An 18,404-nucleotide genomic window follows, 5' to 3' on the forward strand; every position below is an offset into this window, starting at 1 on the left:
TAGTTCAGATCTTCTTGTTTTTAACTGTGGTTGTGTGAGGTACTTATCCTCAGTCAGTGTATCTGTGAGGAAATAAAAATATTGAACCTTTAGGAAATGTGGGTGTAGGTAAGGAAAGTATGTTTGAGTAGATAATCAATGGTGCTCTTTGTAGTATGCGTGTAAGCTTGATTAGATCATTACCCTTACTGTTAACACATGATGAGCTGGCATTGACAGGTTACATCAGTATGGGACAGTGGAAAAGTACAAAATCCCTAGAGACAGGATGAGAGATATAGGTTGTGAAACAACTAGTATGAGTGTGGTCCGGTGAGAAGTCATGTAAGAGTTACATGACTTATTAGGTACACTCCTCCTTCAGAGGGCAGCTGAAGAAGTCATTGGACCAAGAAGGGCCAAAGGATCCTGGCCCCAACCACCCAATGGGAGAGAGGAGGCGACACCCCAGTAGAATAGAATATAAACTGTCTGTATTACGGAGTCTGGGCCACTCTACGGAGCCCCAGGGTGAAGTAGGGTGGTCCACATCTATGTGTGTGTCATGTACTCTTTTGGTTTTATTCCTTGATGGTCTTCTGTCCTGACTGACCAATTGGACCGCGTCATATTCCTAAAATATGTTTGGCTCTAACCCTTTTCATCATCAAAGTCCAACACGGTCTCTAACGTTAGCTAACGTTAGCTAGCGTTAGCTAGCAGTAACTAGTCTTAGAATATGATACATCAAGTTGGAAATGATGTTTGGCAAGGAAATGGATATGACTGAATTTCCATTTTGCATTATAGCGTTTGGATTTTGCTGAGGACAACTTTTAGAATTAGGACATGTTAGCTAACGTTAGCTAGCGCTAGCTAACGTTAGCTAACGCTAGACAACCTGACGCCATAAAAAGACAGCATTTGATTGGTCCTTCTGTAAATATTCCAGAAGATGATTGGGCCACATATAGAACCTTATAACTCCAAGTCTGAGTGTAACTCTGTAGATAAAACCTTTAGGGCCCACTAAGCACAACCCTTTTGAACCATGCGCCCGGCACACGGACCATTTTTTCTGCCGTTAAACTAGCAAAAGTGGATTCGGACACGCCCTAAATGCACCTGCGCCAGGCGCTTCACGCCGTGCGCTTAGATCGTTAAAATAGGGAGTTTAAATGCTGTGGCAAGCAAATATTTGTTTTTTAAGATGTGCACTCCTGCATTCCTAAATAAAAAAACCACTGCGAAACACGTGTAATGTTCCGAATCTGTAGAAAATGTCACCCCGTTTCCTGGTGAAAGTCTTGTGTTTTCTCCTTAACTTCTTCAGGACATGAACACCTGTTTCCTGGTGAAAGTCTTGTGTTTTCTCCTTAACTTCTTCAGGACATGAACTCTGCTCCCTGGCTTCAAAGCCCTGTGTTTTTAGGAGCCAAACATCCCCCCCGACCTGCTCCCTACGAGGATCTTCCCGCTCTTATAGAAGCAGTCAATGTGTTAAATACAGTAATAAATACGTGGAATACATATGAATTACAGTGCCTTACTTTACAGAGATATGTACAAATGGTTCATGAGAACAGCCTGAGGTAAAACATAACCGCAAAGGTTATCAACACACATGTTAGATCTTTACAAAGTGATCAGAGAGGCAGAAACCTTGCTTGTAGTTTGTTTCTTTCACAATGTCTCATTTAACGCCCAGCTTTCATCTTACTGGAAGATAATAAAGAGGTTTCTTCCTAATATATTGTACTGTAGCAGCCAGCTGCCTTGCTCCAGGGCAAATTTCATTCACTCACAACATAAAAGAGAAGCCGTTTGATGCAGCAGAATGAAGTACAATAACAGACGGATTTTAACTACAGATGCCGAGATTACAAAGAGGATGTTACGAAAAAAGAGAGACTGGTCAATTATCTGGGTCAAAACACCGACACAGACGACCCCCCAACCAAACGAGCATCGCTCTCAGGAAGGACACACACACACATATAGAGAGGTGTGTGTGTGTGTGTGTGTGTGTGTGTATAAACCTGCATTCATATAACACAGCATATTCATTTCCTACATATTTCATATCGTCATGTTCAGGCTTCCATCACCGACTGTCCCGTAATTTAAACATGAATGTGTCCCGTATTACACATGCACCTTTATTAACAAACATAAAACATGTAGAGACAGACACAGACACACACACACACACACACACACACACACACACCTGATGCATAAACATGTCAACAGAATCCACACTCTCGAAAACCAGCCGAGCAAACTGCTAACCTGTAACGTCTTATTTTATCTTTAATCAGGAAAAACCTTTACTCACTCACTCATCTCACGTTCTGAAAACATTACAGACTACAGGATGAAGTCCTTGAATGCAACTTTTGTGTGTGTGTGTGTGTGTGTGTGTGTGTGTGTGTGTGTGTGTGTGTGTGTGTGTGTGTTCACAGCCACATAACTTGGTGTAGGTGCTTGCATATTCTGTCCTTTATTTTCATACCATTTCAGCTATTCAGATAAAGTATGCGCCTCTCTCGTCCTTCTGCTGCGTGTGTGTCTGTGTGTGTGTGTGTGTGTGTGTGTGTGTGTGTGTGTGTGTGTGTGTATAAACAGAATGCCCACACGCTTGGCTTGCTCTTTTCCCCTCCAAGCTTTCCCTTTCTCCCTCAATTTCTCTCCCTCCATGTTTTGTGAAATAAGGTCAAACTACTAAAATACTGGAATCGTTTCACAAAGTACATCCTCATAATAAAAAAAACTGCACGTTTACCAGTTATGTCGAGTAAAACTGTAAATACGCCGGCTGTTCTCATAAACCAGTCGTACATATAGCCTACAGCCACAAAAAGCATAAGCACTGTTAGTTGGTAGGAAAAAAAAGACACTCAGGCAACGTCTGTTCGTAACTTGGAGTGTTTTTCATCCAAACCACGATCTTTTTCCTGACGTCTTGGTGCCTAAACTTAACCGTCTTTGCCGCGTGACGCTCACTTCTTGTCGGTTCAACTCAACTGTCACAGCCGCTGAAAAGACCGTCACCTCGCGGGCGCTCACGGAGCTCTGTAGCCGGCGTCACGTGACTAGCCGGTCAGCAAGTCGCCTAATTTCGTACAATTGTGTTGTCTTCCCGTCGACCACGCAGTTTTTACTTTTTCTGGGTCTGGATCTTCTGGGTTTTTGGTCGTCTTTTTCGACTTTTCATCACTATGCCTGACGTTTTTGAAGATTTTCCAGATGTTTTTGTCCCTTTTTTTCGACGTTTTTGAAGCTCTTTAACGTTATTTCATCAATTATTTTCTTTAAATGCTATAAAGTTGACTAGAACACCCAAATTCAATGAAAATAGTGAACTGATCATTTATTTTATGTGTGAAGAGTGTTGTAGGGAACCATCCACGTTATTTCTTTTTGACAACTTCTTTGAGGACAACAGGAGGGTTCAACTCTGCAGGAATTATAAAAACAAACACTGCAAGATCCTAAAGAGACAATCCGCCTGCAGAGCATCTTCATTTCGCACGATATGGTACAAACCCCTTAATGAGAATGCGTTGAAATACACAGAGTGAGGTATTCTTGTGCACTCTCTGTACTCAGGTGGAAAGTATGGAAGATCATTAACGACAAAACTATTGACACGTGAACACAAAATGCTTCTTTCTAATCCAGCGCTAGTTCGGGAGAGTGAACTAAGGAATAGCTTGATCTGTTTTAAGAGGGCAAAATCAAAACTGTAATACATGTTTTCAGAAAACAAAAAGTAATTGGGTTTCTATATTTGGTCAAGCGTCAGGGGCTTTGGATTCTACAAAGCTGCTCTCTTATTCTTTTTAGTTCATAAAAGTACAACACACATTAATTAACATTTCTGTAAATGTACCAGTGTTAGCCAGCCGGCTAATTTTCATCTGTAGTCCTTTGGTTAGATGATTTTAGACCAGAGCAAGACAGCGGCTGTGTGCTAGCCTACTTTTAAAGAATCTGATTGCATTGTTTGAATAAGAAACAACAAATAAGCTTCCTCAGTATAAGCCATGCAGAGCTACAGGAAGCAGCAAGACATCAGCACAGTTACACATCAACATTATCCCCATTCAGTATAAGAAGCCATGCAAGCATCAAAACACAGCCAAGCAACACAGACCCGAGCCATCTTCCTCTTGCACCGTTCAACCATGCAAAGCAGTAACAGCACAAAAGCTACTTGGACGTCTTTACTGCACTACATTTATCTGACAGCAGCAAAACAATATACTGTTAGAAAGGTCTGTAGAAACACAGGCTAATATACTGTGTATAATATGTTTTTTCACAGTTGTGTTTTTCCATATTTAGATTTTTGGATTAACAGAAATGTCTGTAAACTTAAAGGTGCTCTAAGAGATGTCACACGGTTTTTAGGCTACAAACATGTTTTGTCCCATACAGCAAACATCTCCTCACTATCTGCTAGCTGCCTGTCCCCTGAACTCACTGTAAAAAAAACGCGGTCTCTGTAGACAGCCCAGGCTCCACAAACGCCAAAAAAACTGTGCCGACCTGCACCACCAAACATAAAAAACAGTGTTCCGGCCAATAACCAACAAGAAGGATTTGGTTGAGCCATCACCGCAGCAGTGTTAGCACGTAGGCTACTTCCACAATGCGCGTTCATGACACAAAGCACAAAAGGGAGGGGGAGGGGACGGGATGAGGAGGAGGGAGGGGCGAGCTAGCTTCCGTTTTCTTTGAAAATACTTCGAACGTCAACAAAAAGTAACGTCTCCCAACATCGCTTAGAGCACCTTTAACGGAAAAGTCACTGGTAATATTCTGCCGGGACATTATCCGTTTTTCTACGGAAATTATTCTTACAGTGAGGACATTTGACGATGTCATCTTGGGCAACATCGGGAAACACTGATCGACCTTTTTTCACCTATTTTCGGACTTTTTATAGACCAAACAATTGAGACAATAATCAGACAGATAAAATCGACAATGAAAGCAAACGTTATTTGCAGCCCCTGCTGGTCCGATATTAGTTTTGCACCAGAAATCTTCCATATAAGACAGACGAGGATATCTCTCTGCAGGTGTGGCGTCACTCAGGACCAATCCCATCAGCTGTGTCGCTCCGCTCTGAAAGCAGAGTGTCCTGTCACAGCGCCGTGATGGAGAGCTAAAACTCCCACAGAACTCCCTGACCAGAAGCAGCAGCCGCAGCAGCAGCAGAGTATATGCAGCACCCTCAATTCAATTAGCCTGAGAGCAGAAAATGCATTTTGTCACTGCGGTGCTGTTAACGGACCAGACCTGCTCGCTGCCCAGCGAAGGGAAATGATTCACTGATATCAGGCGGAAAGCCAAGCAGAACTGGCAGAGGACCACAGGGACAGTTTCGCTTCAGGATGGAAGGAGGGGGGATGGAGAGGGGGGTGACCCTGACATGCAGACGCCTCCATGCGTCATGTCAAAAGCGCTAGGTTGGATGACAAACCTTCACACCTATTTCACACCTTTAGGAAGCTTGTATTGTACCCCACTTGTATTGTACCCCACTATACCCCACTGTCAGCAGTGGTGTAGTCTACGTGATACGCAGGTATACGCAGTATACCCACTACAACGTGATATCATGACTTCGCGTAAACATACAAGCCACTTTCTAAAGCCACGTGGCGTGTGATCATTACATTAACACTGCGAGGCTACGGTTGGTTTTAACCCTGGTCCCCCTGGTCACACGCAGGGGAAAAGAAAAACCGGTTGGGACGCGATCCCCGCTCTACTGGGTGAAAGTCCTGTGTTTGACCCATCCACCACCCCGACTTTTTTTACGTCTTCACGCTAAATAAAAGGTATTTCCACCGGAAATTGGTGCATAAAAGTGTGTCAGAATGCAGGAAATGAAGTCGATGCTCAAAACTTCCCTGGAGGAGGACACCCAGACCCCCACACTATGAGATGCCCCCCCAAAAAGGCCCATTCTGGCATTTTTCTCTTAGCGAAATGCTGTGAGTGATTTTAAGCTGGGCTTTTATTGTGAAGGGTAGACACGCAAAAAATAAAGCCAGCTGATATTTGAAATACACACACACACACAGGGTCTTTGATTTATAGGTTGCTCTATTTATTTTGTCCTCCACTATGTATATGGGGACTGCAAATATGATGCAGTTCTCCGTGCCAAGCTGAGCCAACTGGCACGATGCAAAGGATTTTCCGGGTAACAGAATTAGTTTTTCTTGATGATGTGTTAGCACCGTGCAACCTGCAGCTCTTCATCTCACTGTGGCTGTCTCTGCTTGTTCTATTACCCCTTTCGGTCGGTGCAGACTGGAATATCTCAACTTTTGCTGGAAGGATCATGAGGAAACGTTGCACATCCATTACATGGCATTTCCTGCAGCTGCATCCACAATAAAAGCCTCCTGCTGGTTTTGGCCGGGAGATAGTGACGTTTTGTGACGTAGAAAGCCGTGCAGATTTTAAAACAGCTCACCCGGAGACTGAAGGCAGGACACATTCAGAAACCGTATCGCACTCAGAACAGCATGGATGGTGTATTTCAAAGTGTGTATGCATGTGGAAGCACCAGAGACACAAAATAACTCCCCAAATCCCAGGAAAAGTGATGCTTTCATAATATGGGCACTAAGTACGTATGCTAGTCCTCCTTGCTTGATGTGAATGTCCTGCCACATCAGAGCGGCCAAAGCATCAAAAGCTTCCCCATACTTTTTGACAAGCATCCTTGATCGGGCGGCCAGAGCTTCTTTTTGCAGCTCAAGTCGGCGGCGGTGTGTACGTACAGAGCGAGTGGTGCTACAGATTGGAATAAGAGCTGATATAATCTGCTGGCAGAGTCTCGCTTAAGGGGCAACTACCATTTTTTTTTTTACCTGGAACCTATTTTCCTATGTTTTTGTGTACAAGTGACTGATGGGAACAACAACCATTGACATTGTTCCAGTATGAAGCAAGCTCGCTTCCGGTCAACAGTCTTTCTCCATAAGGATTTAGATTATCAGCCATAATGTCTAAACCATCCCATAATGTCTAAACCATCCGAGGCAGACTGACCCCGAGCTATGAGGTTGTGAAACGAAAGTTTCTGCTCCTGTTGAAGCTAGAAGTCTGCATGAAATCAACCTTGTTTTAAGAAAAACATGTTTTATCCGCAATCTTATGGAGAAAAACTACACTACCCACAATCCTAAGCATAACAGCAACGTCTCTGATTGGTCCAACTCGCTGTTAGAAACGTTTACCGTACCCGCGAAAACCGCGATGGCTAGAGCGAGCTTCTACCATTGAAGTCGACGATAGTTTCTGTACACGGCCTTGTACCTTTTGCCTTTTTGCCGTTTTCAAAATGTTTTTTTTACTTTGAGAGTGTTCATTTACAATCCGTAACCACATCGTCGAGGTGACTTTAGGCAGGTAGCGGAGAGACTTGGTCCAGCAGTATCTATCGGGCTCCGCCATTGTAAAAAGCTGACCAGAAGAGCCGTATCCTCAATCAAAGATATTTTTCCGGTCTTCAATTGTTGCGTGACATAGGCCTATTGTCCAGCTTGTATTTACCTTCACAAAAGTGCTCGTTTTGCCACTGACAGACTCAGATTATTATTCTAAGTGTCTGACAACATTATGAAAGGATTTCTAAGGAGGTCGACCTTTCTGTTAAAGAGTAAGATCCTTTTTGTAAACATGAAGACAACACCAGGGTTAACCGTCTTTTAAGAGCAACAAACACTCTCTTTAATGCTAGTTCCTTCTGCTTTCAGGGCGGCTCATTCGATGCAGTTTCTGATCTTGTAGTTCTGTAACAAGCTCTCTCTTCTATTCTTCCTTTCAGACAGTTTGGCCCTAAATTGGCTTCCTGCGTCGCAGCCCCGTCAGAGGGAGTTGGATCAGGCTGCCGCTGAAGGTGCTTTTCTGTTTCTCGACGGGGTTGACTGATTGTCCCCGACTGCCAGGAGTTTCTTCATTGTGCTTTGTTGCAGCTCCGGCTGCGGACAGTCCGGGCCCAACACTGAGCCAACCTGACTCATTAGCTGAGCGAGTCCTCTGGCATCGCCCCGCTTTGAAAACGCAGCTGACTTTGCCTTAAAATGCTCTGCCTCTACACGTTAACATCCTGTCCATCCTGCTGCTTATGACCTGCTGTCTACCTCTGTGCTCATCTTTAGGATTCACACACACATTCTCACTCGCTGTACGTCAAAAAAACACTTGTTTAGGTGCCTTTGCAGTTGTTGCTGATGCAAAAAGTCTCCTTTATAGCGTCATATTTCCACGCACTTGGTCGGTTGACTCCTGGCTCTGGGTCGGGATGTACGTTTAACTGACATGCGGCACGAATATAGAAAGAGAGGAGAGGAAAAGAACAGATAGAAAGAGAGGAGAGGGAGAGAGAACAGATAGAAAGAGAGGAGAGGGAACAGATAGAAAGAGAGGAGAGGGAGAGAGAACAGATAGAAAGAGAGGAGAGGGAACAGATAGAAAGAGAGGGGAGGGAGAGAGAACAGATAGAAAGAGAGGAGAGGGAGAGAGAACAGATAGAAAGAGAGGAGAGGGAGAGAGAACAGATAGAAAGAGAGGAGAGGGAGAGAGAACATATAGAAAGAGAGGAGAGGGAGAGAGAACAGACAGAAAGAGAGGAGAGGGAGAGAGAACAGATAGAAAGAGAGGAGAGGGAGAGAGAACAGATAGAAAGAGAGGAGAGGAGAGAGAACAGACAGAAAGAGAGGAGAGGGAACAGATAGAAAGAGAGGGGAGGGAGAGAGAACAGATAGAAAGAGAGGGGAGGGAGAGAGAACAGACAGAAAGAGAGGAGAGGGAGAGAGAACAGATAGAAAGAGAGGAGAGGGAGAGAACAGATAGAAAGAGAGGAGAGGGAGAGAGAACAGATAGAAAGAGAGGAGAGGGGAAAACCAACCCATTCTCACTCCTATTGCATCAAATGCCTTTGGCGTTTGTTATTGACGCAAAAAGTCTCCTTTATAGCGTCATATTTAGACGAGTTAGGTTGGGAGTCACTTTTTGACGCTCTGGGTAGGGACGTACATTTAACTGACACATGTGAGCGTGCAGATATAAATGTAATTTAAAAACAATAATAATAAATAATTATTGATTTTCAAATATTGCGCCTGTCAATACAGAACCAAATATTCTGTAGCCTATTTTGCCGTCAATACTGCCGACTGTAATCAAATCAGTATATATTTATGTTTAACATGAAGTATACTGCTGCTATGCTGCAGTACATTTCGACGACTCTCTCCCCATATGTCGAACAAGGGTGATCCAAATCACGTGACTTTTTTCGTGACTTTCAGGTCTACACTTCGAGTTTGCATTGAAGAGGTGGAGAAACACTGAGAACTGTACGATCCACAGGATCCTTGTTATAAAGATCCACGAAAAAAGGAGAAGGCACGGGATGCAGTTGCCACAGCTATTGATTGTAATGGTAGGTTTACAATATGTGCATGTTTTGTCATAGGCAACTATTATTTAATTTTATCAATGGGAAACATGTGTACAGACAAGGCTAGTAGCAGCAGCAACGCCGCGTCAGACACGTTTCTGGTGTGCAAAGACATAGAAAACGCCACGCAGCCGCCACGCAACAGAGACGCCACGCTCACGCCATGCAGCCGGTGTGCAGGGGGCCTTAGGGTTAGGAAAAGATGGTGGGTGGGGTTACAAAATGTACGTTTCAGCGACACGCGGGACAAGAATCCCGGTCTCCTGGGGGAAAGTCCTGTGTTGTTTGATTTTGATTTTAAATGCCAACACGTGTGCTAAACACACTGGGTTTCCTGTGTTACTGAAGGCAAATCAAGAAATCATGTCTTTTGCTTCTCAGCGACAGATGTGAAATCAATTCACGTCATACATAATTTCCATATTATCTCCAGAGTCTCCGTAAGTGTCCCCTCTCAGAGTGTGTTGGCCGACACACACACTCTTTTACACACACACACTCTTGCACACACACACACAGACACACACTCTTACACACACTTTTACACACACACACACACACACACTCACACACACTTTTACACACACACACACACACACTCTTACACACACACACACACTCTTTTACACACACACTTTTTTACACACACACACTCTTTTACACACACACACACTCTTTTACACACACACACACACACACACTTACACACACACACACACTCTTACACACACACACACTTTTACACACACACACAAACACACACTTTTACACACACACACACTCACACACCCCCCCCCCTCAGTTCATATTCTGGTCAAGGTCTTTTTGAAGATAAAGTGGCTTATAGACGTCATCAAATCTCCGTCAGACAGTAAAGAAGCAGACTCGACCCTCGAAAACAACTCTCAACATTTAGGAAACATTTCTAAATGGAATGCCATTAAAAACTAAATAAATAAGAATAAGAAGAATAAGAAGAATAAGACTAAATGAGCTCTGACAAGATATCAAATCAACACCTCCGAGTGTTTAAAAAACACTGAAATTAATTATCCGACAGGTTCGTTTTCACACAACTGAAGGTGCGAAATTATTTAGTTTCCAAAAACAACTTCCTGTTTTTATTTCCTTTCCTTCCTTTAATTTATCCATTTTATTTTTTCCTTCCTTCCATCCATCCTTCTCTTTCTCTCTCTCTCTCTCTCTCTCTCTCTCTCTCTCTCTCATTGCCTCCTTTATCATTCCTTTCCTCTGTCCTTCCATTATTTATTTTGTCCCCGTCTCCTTCCTTCCTTCATTATTCCTCCATTTTCTCTTCCTTCCTCCTCTCTTCTTCCTCCTTCCTTCCCCCATTCTCTCTTCCTTCCTTCCTTCCTTCCTCCATTCTCTCTTCCTTCCTTCCTCCATTCTCTCTTCCTTCCACCAGCCTTCCTTCCTCCATTCTCTCTTCCTTCCTTCCTTCTTCCCTTCTTCCTTCCTTCTTTCATCCTTCCTTCCTTCCTCCTTCCTTCCATCATTTATCCTTTCTCCCTTCCTTTCTTCATCCTTCCTTCCTTCTCCCCTCCTTCCTACCTCCCTTCTTTCTTCCTACATTATCATCCTTAATTCTTCCTCCCTTCCTTCCTTCCTCCGTTCATTCTTCCTTCCTTCCTTCCTTCCTTCCTTCCTTCCTTCCTCTCACTTACTTTCTTCCCTCTTTGATTTCTTCCTTCCTCTTGTTTAGCTTCCTTTTCTTCTTTCCTTCCTTATGTCCTTTGGTTTTTTCGTGTTCATCCTCTCCTCTGGTTTTCTTTAACATTATTTCATCCCATGAGTCATCAGCGTGTTTTGTTTATTTGTTCTTCATATTGTGACATTTTATCGCTGGTTTTTTTATCGCCTCAGCTGTCGGTTTGTGTGATTTCATCAAACTGAAATTATTGAAACACGTCAGTATGTGTTGCTGCCACCTGCCGAGCTGACGACGTTTAAATAAATTAAAAACTAAATTAAAGCATTTATTTATTGACACATTACAAGATTATCTTTTATAAGAAGACGATTCTGGCTCAAAAAGCACGAAAAGTCAAAGTTCAGGAAACCAAATGCTCCTTTAAATGGTTAACTGTAACTAAGTACATCTACTAAGTGTCTGTCTGTCTGTCTGTGTGTGTCTGTGTGTGTGTGTGTGTGTGTGTGTGTGTGTGTGTGTGTGTGTGTGTGTGCGCCTGTGTGTGTGTGTGTGTGTGTGCCTGTGTGTGTGTGTGTGTGTCTGTGCGCCTGTGTGTGTGTGTGTGCGCGTGTCTGTGTGTGTGTGTGTGTGTGTGTGTGTGTGTGTGTGTGTGTGTGTGTGTGTGTGTGTGTGTGTGTGTGTGTGTGTGTGTGTGTGTGTGAGTGTGTGTGCGTATGTGCCTGTGTGTGTGTGTGTGTGTCTGTGTGCGTGTCTGTGTGCGTGTGTCTGTGCGCCTGTGTGTGTCTGTCTGTGCGCCTGTGTGTGTCTGTGTCTGTGCGTGTGTCTGTGCGTGTGTCTGTGTGTGTGTGTGTGTCTGTGCGTGTGTGTGTCTGTGTCTGTGCGTGTGTGTCTGCGCGTGTGTCTGTGTCTGTGCGTGTGTCTGTGCGTGTGTCTGTGCGTGTCTGTGCGTGTGTGCTGTGCGTGTGTCTGTGCGTGTGTCTGTGCGTGTGTCAGTGCGTGTGTGTGCGCCTGTGTGTGCGCCTGTGTGTGCGTGCGTGGAAGGAAACTGTGGCTGCAAATCAACATGCTCATCAAACATCCTCATGAACAAGTTCAGGCTGATGTGTTAAACTGAGAAAGAAAGAAAAAGAGACGGACAGAGGAGCCACTTTCAAACCGTTTCATCACGTACATTATGTCAAAAAAACAACAACAACTGGATTTCTGAATTTTCCATCCTTCTGAAGCACTAAAAACTTTCCATCAGTTTTGTGCCTTGGCTTCCCTGATTTGATTGGTCGCCGTTCAAACAGAGACTTGTTTTGTAAACAACTTTCAGAGTTTATGATTGACAGACGGCCGTGTGAAGAAATGTCTGGAACTGAATTCAGGAGACGTGAATCGATGAACAGAGAACAAAGTGAAATAAGAGAGACAGACAGAAATAGAAAGCTATGTGTCCTTGCATCATGAGTCTGCATGTGTGCACGCTGCAAGCATGCATCAGTGTGTGTGGGTGTGTGTGTTGCTGTGTGTGTGTGTCTGTGTCTATAGGTGTGTTTGTGTGTGTCTGTGTCTATAGGTGTGTTTGTGTGTGTCTGTGTCTATAGGTGTGTGTGTGTGTCTGTGTGTGTGTCTGTGTGTGTGTCTGTGTGTGTGTGTCTGTGTGTGTGTCTGTGTGTGTGTGTGTGTGTGTGTGTGTGTGTGTGTGTGTGTGTGTGTGTTCATTCAAGTGATCTTGTATTTGTAAATGTCCTCATTTAAAGATATAAAGAGGAGGAAGTTGTTTCCAGTTTCAAACCCTTTTTTGTACATTGAATGACACACACACACACACACACACACACACACACACCCGGGGGAAATCAGGAAGACATGGACGGAGAGGACTCGGACACCTGTGGCCCACTGCTCTCAGCCAATCAGGGGGCTGGGAAAGAGCCAGGAAACATCCCAACTGATCAGGATGAGTGGATAAAATGGTTTGATAAATGTTTCAAACTGAAGGAAGAAGAAAAGGAGCGCGCAGAGTTAAAAAAGTAAAGGAAAAAGGAAGACTGCAGGAAAGGCATGTGGAGAGACAATAAGAGAGGATGAGAAAAGGGAATAAAGTAGGAGCGAGGAAGACATGAAAAAAAAAAAAAAACTGAGAACAGAGAAGAGAAGAAAACAGATGAAAAGAAAAGATGCAATAAGACGAAGACGACCAGGGGCAAAAGAAAACGTGGCGAAAAAGACGAGGAGAGAACAAAGACCACAGAAGCAAATTAAAAGAAAAGAAAAACATGGAAAGGAGGGAGATGAAGACAGTTTACAGCCACGTCTGCCAGACTCATGAGCTGTGTTCCAAACCAACACGTTCTCACACCCATCTCGTAAAATATGGACGCTTAGTCAGGTGCCTTTGTTGTTCTTATTGACGCTAAAAGTTTCCTTTAGAGCTTTAAGTAAACGTGCTTGGTCGGGACTATTGACGTCCCTTTAGCGCTATAAGTAAACGTGCTTGGTCGGGACTATTGACGTCCCTTTAGCGCTATAAGTAAACGTGCTTGGTCGGGACTATTGACGTCCCTTTAGAGCTATAAGTAAACATGCTTGGTCGGGACTATTGCTGTCCCTTTAGCGCTATAAGTAAACGAGCTTGGTCGGGACTATTGACGTCCCTTTAGAGCTATAAGTAAACGTGCTTGGTCGGGACTATTGACGTCCCTTTAGCGCTATAAGTAAACGAGCTTGGTCGGGACTATTGACGTCCCTTTAGCGCTATAAGTAAACGTGCTTGGTCGGGACTATTGACGTCCCTTTAGCGCTATAAGTAAACGAGCTTGGTCGGGACTATTGACGTCCCTTTAGTGCTATAAGTAAACGTGCTTGGTCGGGACAATTGACGTCCCTTTTGACACAGTTATCTTAAGGAAAGGGTCGTGGGTCGGCGTACGGTTCTGTGACACGTGGGAGGAAAGAAAAAAGTGACTACAGCAAGCGTGACAAGCGGGCGTTGATCCCTGCTCTCCTGGGTGAAAGTCCTGTGTTTGACCCATCCACCCCCCCAACCAACCTCCTTACATACTCCTCTCTAAATCCTCTCTAACTGCTGCTCTCCCCGGTGCGTTACACAAACACGCTGAAAGACGCCTTTTTCGTCGCATCAGACGCTGACAGCCACTGTCCAAACGTCCTGATTTTACGAGTTCAGAATGCGAACGGGTTGTCCAAACCACTCACTCACTCCGTCCGTCCGTCCTGTTGTCCCGCGTCCCCCAGAGACCGTGTCCCGGCGTGGGACGTGTCCTTTCCCAGTTCTTCTTTTCCTAAACCCAACCCCCGTATAGATGCTTCCCATTACGTGCTGACCACCACGAAATAAACGAGATAACGTGTCCGTGTGCACCACGTGTCAAACTCGAGGCCCGCGTTTTTGTCACATTTTTCCGACATTTTTGTCACTTTTTTGGCATTTCTGTTGCTTTTCCCGACATTCTTGAGCGCGTTTTTCCTATGATGGCTAAGGAACTTCTTTCTTGGCTTTTTTAGGGGCTTCATGTCGACCAACCTGTAAGAGAGAAGACTATAGGAGACATGCGGTCATACCGTCAAAGATATTTGACTTTTTCCGACTAAATAAAAGCATGTCAATGATCTCTACATGTCTGGCTGTTGATGGGATTATTTATCTGCCAGTGTGGTCCTTAGTGAAGTTGAGTTTGACGCCCCTGGCGTACACGAATCAATAGATTAAAAAAAGCGTGACCATTTCATGAACTGCTGTGAGACCGTGGTGTACATTTCCACGGGTGTATAGCACAACATACTGGGCGCTGTAGAAAGGCATTTCCTATGGGCCCCTCCCCGCATCCACAGCTATTCATTCTACCATCTTTTTGGGCCCTCCTCACATGAGGGCCCTGGGTACCCAGTCCCCCCCCCCCAGTCCGACGGCCCTGTACATTTCCAAGCCAGCTCCATTTTTCCTTTTCAGTTATCGCAGCTGCTTCTGCCTCTTCTCCTCTTGTGTTGGAAACCGTTCCCTATCACAGAAATAGTTCTCCAGATGCGTTCGCCATTTTGTAGTGGTGTTCGAATCCTCCGCGGTCACTATATAGTACTCCCGTATACCCACAATGCAACGCGGTCGTGTTTCCCCTGAGGAGAAGAAGAAGCAGAAGTACAACAGTATTGATGAAAAACATAAAGATGAGAAGAAATAAAGAAAAAAAGGTGAGACCGGAAGGAGAAAAAAAAGAAACAAGCTGATTTTACAAAAACAAAAGACAAAAAACGAGAGAGATGAGAAGAGACTCAAGAGGAGGTCTTCAATTAACCAGCAGCTCTCTGTCATCAGCTGCTGATTTTGGAGAACGACTCTCCAAAGAGACACACACACACACACACACACAGCCAGACGGCATCATGGGTAATTAGCACCATCATGTCCAAAAGCAGCGGAGAAAAAGGAGATGGAGAGTCGACGAAAATGTAAATCTGCATGAAGAGATTTCTGTCTGACTGCAAGTCTGATCCAATATCCACTTCGGAGTGTGTGTGTGTGTGTGTGTGTGTGTGTGTGTGTGTGTGTGTGTGTGTGTGTGTGTGTGTGTGTGTGTGTGTGTGTGTGTGTGTGTGTGTGTGTGTGTGTGTGTGTGTGTGTGTGTGTGTGTGTGGAGCAGAGATGGCAGTTTGTGCCAGAAGGAATGACCCTGAAGAGAAAATGGGGAGATAAACTAAAGCTTGGCAACTAAGTCCGCCTGGCAACCCAGCAGCTGTTGTTCACACAAACAGTGATACTGTAGCTGTGTGTGTGTGTGTGTGTGTGTGTGTGTGTGTGTGTGTGTGTGTGTGTGTGTGTGTGTCTGTCTGTCTGTGTGATGGTGGGGGGGGATGTAACCTCAAACCTGGCACCCACGTCAACATGGCAACCAACCTACCACCTCTCTGTTTTTTTTGGACTTTGTGATGTCAAATTTGACCTCTTTTCAAAACTTCTATAATCAGAAATATATATATATATTTTTTAAACCAAATTACCCAAAAAGTATGTACAATTGGAAGTACTTCATCACTACTTTCAATGAATTTTGTGTATTCCATTTTATAGCATTTGAAAAAATGAAAAGTGGTTTCAAAACAGTCTTCTGATTAAACGTCGACATACACACGTCTGTGATTGTCCATCATACGTTCCTCTAATACAGGGGCGTCAAACTCAACTTCCCAGAGGGCCACACTGGAAAATAAAGAATCCCATTTAGAGCCAGACATGTAGAGATCATTGACGTGCTTTTATTTAATCGAAAAAGTCAAATATCTTTGACTGTATGACTGCATGTCTCCTATAGTCTTCTCTCTTACAGTTTGGTCGACATAAACACACTGTTATACAAGCTGTACACTTAATACTTCACATTGTAGCAAAGTGTCATTTCTTCAGTGTTGTCCCATTAAAAGATATAATGAAATATTTACTAAAATGTGAGGGGTGTACTCACTTTTGTGAGATTCTGTAGATATCATTTCATAGGCTATATAAGGTTTAGTGACCAGAAATTCCAAAAATAGTGGTAATAAGTTGTTGTTAGTGTACACTGGTGGTAGTGGGGGGGAAGAAGCTGCCAAAAACGTCCAACAATGCTACAAAACATCGAAAAAATGTTGAAAAGAAACGTAAAAAAAACAAACCCAGCAAAATAAGTGACAAAAACGTCAAAAAAAAGTGTTAATTTTCGCATTTGACCCAGAAGGACAACACAAGGGTTAAACACAATCCTACATACAACAGGAAGCCAGTAAAATACATTTAAATCCTCACTCTTCACAGTCACGCTGCTGCACAATGTGTCTGAGCTACTTGACCCATAATCATCAGCTCTCCGTCTCAGATCAAATAACTTGCCGTCTGTCCCTTAAGACCTTTCCTTTACGTTAAGGCAGTTTCAGTTTCTTCTTCTAAAGAGACACCTGTTCCCCACAGCTGTTTGGTCAACACATTCTCACTCCCGGTGCGTCAAGAAACCAACTCTTGGTCAGGGGCCTTTTGGCGTTTGTTACGGACGCAGAACGTCTCAGTCAGACGTAGAGGGTGGGGGGGGGGGGGATGTAATCCCATCCGCGGCGGTATTTGACCCTCTACGTATCCCTCTTTGGTGTCATTTTTCAACACGCTTGATCTGGACCCTTGGCGTTACTTTTTGAGGCTCTGGGTTCGGAATAACCTTTGCGTCACTTTTCAACGTGCAGTCTTAAACCGCTTAGTAGAGGCCGTTACACACGGGGGGGGCGTGACGAATGAGCGACGCGAAAATGCTAAATAATCGCCACCATTTCACACCAGCAGTGATGCGAATTTGCGACAGTTTTCAGTAAAAGTTTAGGATATTTGCGCCAGCTCAGTAAACGCTTCAGCTCCTCAAAACCAGCGGAGGTGTTCGGTCTCGTTTCTCCGGCTGCTGAGTGGAGTGACCATAGACTTGGTCGGCATTACTGGGAACCATTAGTATTAAAGAGCCTAGACTGTGCTCGGTACAATGCTGAAAGGTTGCTGTGTGGCGTTCTGCGCCTCTAATAAGTTAAAAAATCCAACAACAAAACAAAAAATGTGGGGAAACGGCACCTCTGGCCGTTCCGTTGGGTCGTTGGTCCAGTCACTTATAATGTACGGACAAGCCGACCTAATACAGCTCAGTTTTTTTTGGGATCTTGAATCTGGAACGTCTGGCTCGCTGTGCTTTCTACCCGGCTCAACGTCACCTATTTTCAGGTAACTGAACCACCAACTACCGCTGATACAACCGAGCTCTGTAGCCGGCGTCACAAAGCTCTGTAGCGGCTTAAACAGCTAGCATCTGTCGCTCGGAGTCACGGAGCTCGTAGCCAGCTGGCGTCACGTGACCAGCTGGTGCTCTCCTAATTTCGTAGAATCAAACATTTTGGTGTCCGTAAATTTTCGTATGACATCATACAGACCCGTTGATGAGAATGCGTTGCAAAAAGACAGGACGTACTTGGCCGGGTTAGCTCAGTTGGTAGAGCAGGCGCACATATACACACACACACACATATATATATATATATACATATATATATATATATATATATGATATATATATATATATATATATATATACATATATATATACATATATATATATATACACATATAGAGGATTACTCCTCAACGCAGCGGCCCGAGGGTTCGACTCCGACCTGCGGCCCTTTGCTGCGTGTTGTTCGCCCCTCTCATGTCTATGTCTGTCCTGTGGAATTAAAGGCTTAAAATGCCCC

This window comes from Sander vitreus, chromosome 22 (assembly GCF_031162955.1).
Source record: "Sander vitreus isolate 19-12246 chromosome 22, sanVit1, whole genome shotgun sequence".
Classification (NCBI taxonomy): domain Eukaryota; kingdom Metazoa; phylum Chordata; class Actinopteri; order Perciformes; family Percidae; genus Sander; species Sander vitreus.